Below are 5,971 nucleotides of genomic sequence, written 5' to 3' on the forward strand. Positions count from 1 at the left end.
TCGATAGTATCGTCGTAACTAATATTCTTAATACCGACTATAGGTAGTTCTATTACTAGTAGTTTGCCTAGGCGGGCTCCTTTAATTATTAGTACTCGTACTATCTTACTATTAGTATAGCTTTCTAGATATTACTTATTATCGAAGATTACTACTCTATCTCGGTATCTCTTCTTCGGGTCGTAGTCTTCGTACTATGTCTTTCTAAGCGTTATATTATAGTTAATCTAAGCTACCTAGTATAGAACCTTCTCGACATAACTACCTAGCTAAAGAGATACTTTAGCGTATTCCGTAATTACGTATAAAGACGTACTACTATCGGCTAGACCTATAACTAGAGGCTTATCTAGCTTCGCGATTCTTATATTATTCTTCGGGTTATACGCAAAAGACGAGTTTACGTATATAGAGTTAGTACTATTATTAAGAAATATTATAGTATAATTTCTATTTACTCTACCTACTACTACTATATAGTTAGTAATTCTAGGGAGTAAGATTGCTACTAGTATTCTCGGTAATAGTAGCTCTTCTCTTAACTCGTTATTTAGTCTACCGCTCCTTACGCTTAAGGGGCGGACTAAGTATTTCCCGAAATACTAGTATCCTCGGTTACGTTCGAGGAAGAGGCGTTAGGCTTCTTATTATTCTAGCGTAGTATAGTATAAGCGAATAGTAGGTAGGCCTTAGAGTTCTTTATATAACCGTACTATTAATACTTATAGTACTTGCCTTCCTTTATTAGAGTAGTATAGTATAACTTAGATAGTAGTAGTAAGTTCTTAAATATAGCTAGTCGATTCTCCTAAGGTAGCTTCGGCATAGTATTACTATTATTAGAACCTCTAGTCTTATTAGCTCCGCCGCGACTACCTCTACTCTTCTTATTATCCTTCTTCGTATCCTTCTTATCGTCGTTAGTCTTCTTTAGACGAGTATTAGCCTAACGCTCTAAGTCGACCTTAATCTTCTAATACTTCTTAACTATACTTATAATAGACGAGAACTCTAGTCTAGTAAGGCGGCTATCGTAGTTATCGTTAAGCTTACCTTAAAATAGATAGATCTCGGTTTCTAGCGAGAGCTTAACGTAGGTACGAGCTATCTAATACTTATAGTAGAAGGTAGAGAACTTCTCGTTTTCTCCTATCTTTAATAGGTACTAGTCTTAATAGGCCTTGCCTATCTCGTCTCGAAGACTCTAGTTCTTCTTAATATACTTTATTATATATCGTACTAAGATAAAGTTATCTACTATATTTTCCTTATCCTATATCTTAGTAGGTACTATAGGCTTAAGCTAATACTAAACCTCTCCTCTAACCTAGTTATAAGTCTAGCGTAAGGTATAACCGATATCTTTAAAGATAATACTATCGAATTTATTCTCTATCTACGACTACTACTCTTCGTATAAAGGTTTACCCTTATTAGTAAACTTCTAGACCTTATTACGCGACAATTCTTTAACTCTAATAGACTGCGTAGGATCGTACTATACTAGGCCGTAATCGCCTATTATAGTATAGTAATACTTTAATACTACTATACCTTCGTCGTTAGAGATATTAATAGAGTCGTTTTTCTTTAAGCCCTTATTGCTCTTCTTTATCGGACGGCGACGGCTGCGGCTACGACTACTATTATTATCGGTACTAGAGTTATTAGATAGAGATAGGTTATTATAGCTATAGCGGAGAGTCTCTCGGAAACGCTCTATCTCTTCTTCTAACTAAGTATAGTAGCTACGGCTACGAGCGCGGTTAGAGTTCTTCTTAAGCTACGCTACCTTAGCTTTTAGTAATTTAATCTAATCCTAGTAGTCTTTATTAATATTATTAAGATCCTACTAGGTAAATAGTACCGCCTCTTCTAGCTCTTTTACCTAGCTCTTAGACTTAATAAGTACCTACTTAACTTCCCGAAGCTAGCTTTAGTACTTCTCTATCTTTATAGCTAGTTCCGACACGCGCTCGTCCGAGTTATTACGTAGTAGCTTCTCGAGTTCTTTACTCCTTAACTTAGAAGCGGTAAGTAGCTTAGATTATTCTCGAAATAACTCCGAAATATACTCGAGCTTCTTCTTATTAAGGTCGTTAGTCTACTATAGTAGTTTAATCTAGCTAACTAAATCCTAATAGTCCTTCTATAGCGTAAAGATAAGCGAGTAAGTAAGTATCGGCTCCTATCGTACTAACTTAATAAAGTCTATAACGTTAAGGCCTTAGTACTAGGCTACTAGGAGTTTCTTAATCTATAGTAATAGTCGCTCGGTACTATTATCCGTTTCGTTTTCTACGAGAATATAGTCGATTGCTATAAACGGCTCGCTATTTTCTTCTTTATAGATATCGTCGGGTCGTACGAAATATACTAAGTCGATATAGCCTTTAATATTAGTTTCTTCTTCTACTATCTCCTCGATAGTAGGTAGCTTACTCGAAATATAACCTTTATAGTTAAGATACTCGGTAAGGTTAGAGTAGCTAGAGCTCGAGCTATTATCTTAGTCGAATGTCTACGACTCGACTCTAGAGTTAAAAAGAGAATTATATAGGACACTCGGACGCGAGCGACGCTATAGCGCCTTACTACTACTATACTTATTTGCTATATTAAAGGCTTATAAGTAGATTAGGGCAAGTTATTATTAATTCCTCCTACTATTCTACTATACTCGAGTCTATAGTAACTTAGTATAGCGTTCTGTTTTCTAATTTCTACGTATACGCGCTTATTAACTACGTCCGTAGTAACGCGAAGAGGTACGTAAAAGTATAACGAGTCGTTCGGAGTAACCTCGTATATTCGAAAGTTTATATACGAGTCTAGAAAGAGGTCCTAGAGACGAGATATCTATATAGGCCGGACGCCGGCGCTAAGACGGGACGGCCCGTTGCGATTACGTAATTTAAGTAAATCTAGTCTCTGCCCGTAATACTCCGACTAGTAATATAGTAGACGGAATAGTAGTATAGTTCTAGGCCGTAGGTTAATTATATACTCTACGCTATTAACTAGCTTACTTCTTATTTCCTCTATCGGATTAAGAATATTATTAAAATAATAAAACTCTATAGAGATAGGCTTAACCTTATCGCCTATCTTACTTAGGCTTACTATAAATACTACTAGTACCTTCTAAAGATCCTTAAAGAACTTATAAGCTTCTCGGACTTCGAACTTACTAAAACGATCGTTACTATATAGCTATTTATCTATAGCGCTACTAGCTAGTACGCGCTAAGTACGTCGCTATAGACGGCCTAAGATTACGTTAGGAGTTAGTATATTATATATATAGAAGATACTATCTATAGATCGCTCCTTACTACTAGAGTCTACGATCTATATACGTATATAGTACGTACTATAATAGTGCCCTAATTTACCTATAAAGGTAGTAACTAGCAGTAGGGCCGCATTTAGCCTTATTAGTAGGTTATACTATAGTATAAAGGCTCTTAATATTATATTAATATCTATAGTATCGTCGAGAAGAAAAGCGGCCGGCTTACTACCTAACTACGTTTTAACTTCTCCTTCTATACGCGTCGCTAGTACGCTCTAAACCGGTAGAGGGTTATCGCTATCTAGTTTAGTACTAGTAACTCGCGCGTTATCTCCGGCGCCTTAGCTTTTTTCGCTCTAAACCGCTCCTTTACTATAGTTACTCTACGAATAGCCGGCTTATTACTATCTTTCCTAGAGTTCGGATAGTTAGGACTAATATAGCTAACCTCGTTATATACGAAGTATATAGGTTACTAACTCTTGCCCTTACCTTTACCTCTACGTTTACTCTTCGGCTTACCGCTATAAGTATCGCGTTAGCTACTAGTCGAACCGGAGGCCTCTTTATAAGGAGTATCGCTATCGGTACGCTTGCGCTTAGCCTACTTATTCTCGGTATTACTATAATACGGCTTACGAGGCATAGCTTTCTTAGCTTACTCGAGGCGCCTTACTAGAGCGATAAGATCGGCGCGCTTATTAGGGATAGTATAGTTCTTAATAATATCCTTATATAGCGATAGCTTTAGTTTTATAAGAAACTAGCGTACTAGCTACGCCTTAGTATAGTTACCTAACTAAGACTCTAGGTTACTAAGGTCTATTACGAACTATCGTACGCTCTAGCTCTTACTCTAGCGTATATTCTCGTACTCTATAGTTACGAGAAGTATATAGTTCGCTTAATCTCCGATAATATTATATAGGAATTAATAGAACCGAGACTAGATATATCCTATAGATAGAACGCCTAGGTATTTATTATACTATACCTCTTACGCTTCGCTTACGAGGTATATAATACTCGTAATTACCTTCTAGTAATCCGTCGGAAACTTCTTCGGTATAGCTATAAAGTTTACCTCGAGAGTATAGATAAATTCGCGTACCTCCTTTATAGTCTTACTCTTAAAGAGCTTAGGCGTATATAGCTTAATAGACTCGTATAAGCTATACTCGTCGCTTTCGGAACGTACGCCGCTCGTATAACTTACGGATACGTCGCCTTACTAAGGTATTAGCTATCCGAGACCTAGCGCTATCGCGCTTAGCCGTACTAGTAATTTAATTATCTATACCTCTCTTAGTAAGCGTTCGTTCTTAGCCTTAAGAGTACGGATCTCTAGCTATTCGCGTAATATATTATTTTTAGCTTAGAGGCGCCTATATATTATATATACGTTACTAGCGTCGTCGGTATTATCTATATCCTCGTTCTACTCCTCTTTAGCTTATACTATTCCGGATTCTAATATCTCTTCGATATAGCCTAATAGCTATCTATTATTCGGTACGTCGTTATCGCGATTAGTTCGCTAGGTAGATACGTTTTGCGTAAGTATAATAGGCCTTAATAGATCGCTACTCTCGATAAGGTAGAAGAATTATAATTATAAGAGTAGAATATAGTAATATATTAAGCGCCTCTAGACTCCTCGTCTAGAGATATTAAGAATAATTCTTACCTTCTTCGTTTATATACGTTCTACGTACTTTTGTTCTATACTAAGTATAAGCGGTACTAGCCGTTATACCTTAACGCCTAATAAGCTACGCCTCTCGAGCTATATACCTCTAGCTCTTATAGAATAAAAGGCTTTCTAGACTATACTATTAGCTTTATCTAATTATTCCTCTAAAATAGAACTACCTACCTAAGGCTTAGAGAATTTATAGACTAACTAAAGCTCTAAAATATAAGAATTCTCTAAAGCTCTATTCTATTTCTAATTCTCTTTCTTTTCTTTACTTCTACTCTACTTCTAATACTATATAAAGAGACTACTTTAGTAATAGAGTTTATAGATAACTCTAATATTCTTATATATAGTATATTAATAGAAGATAACTATAAGTAACTTAAGAAAGCCTACTAGAAATATAAAGAATAGGTAAGAAGATATAGAGTAGAATTTATACTATAGAAATATTAGCTAATCTACTTTACTAGAAGTAGGAAGTATAACTTTAAAGCTATAGTCTAAATCTAGAGATTTAATAGAGAACTACTACTATTACTTAGACTCCTTAGAGTATAAGTAGATACTAAACTTAAATAGAGCCTATATATTAAATAAGTAGTAGAAAAGAGAGTCTACTAAATATAATTACTTTAGAGACTATATAAGTCTATATAGAAAGTATTCTTCTAAAGAGTAAAGTACCTATATATAGTAGTAGTAAGACTAGCTATTACTTTTAGCTACTACGTCTAGTCTAACTTAGAGAGTATATAAGGCTACTATAGGAACTTTACTAAACCTATTAAGAAGATTTAGAGAGAGGCTCTAAGGAATATTATAGAAATATATAAGTTAGTTATAATAGTTATTCTAAAGAAAGAAGTAAATATTACTTCTTTCTATTTATATACTTAGAACCTAGCTAGATAAGTATCTAAAAAGTAAGATACCTAACCTATATACTAGTATATTAAAGATAGATATAGAGAGAT

This window comes from Cercospora beticola, chromosome 5, assembly GCF_033473495.1.
Source record: "Cercospora beticola chromosome 5, complete sequence".
Taxonomy (NCBI): domain Eukaryota; kingdom Fungi; phylum Ascomycota; class Dothideomycetes; order Mycosphaerellales; family Mycosphaerellaceae; genus Cercospora; species Cercospora beticola.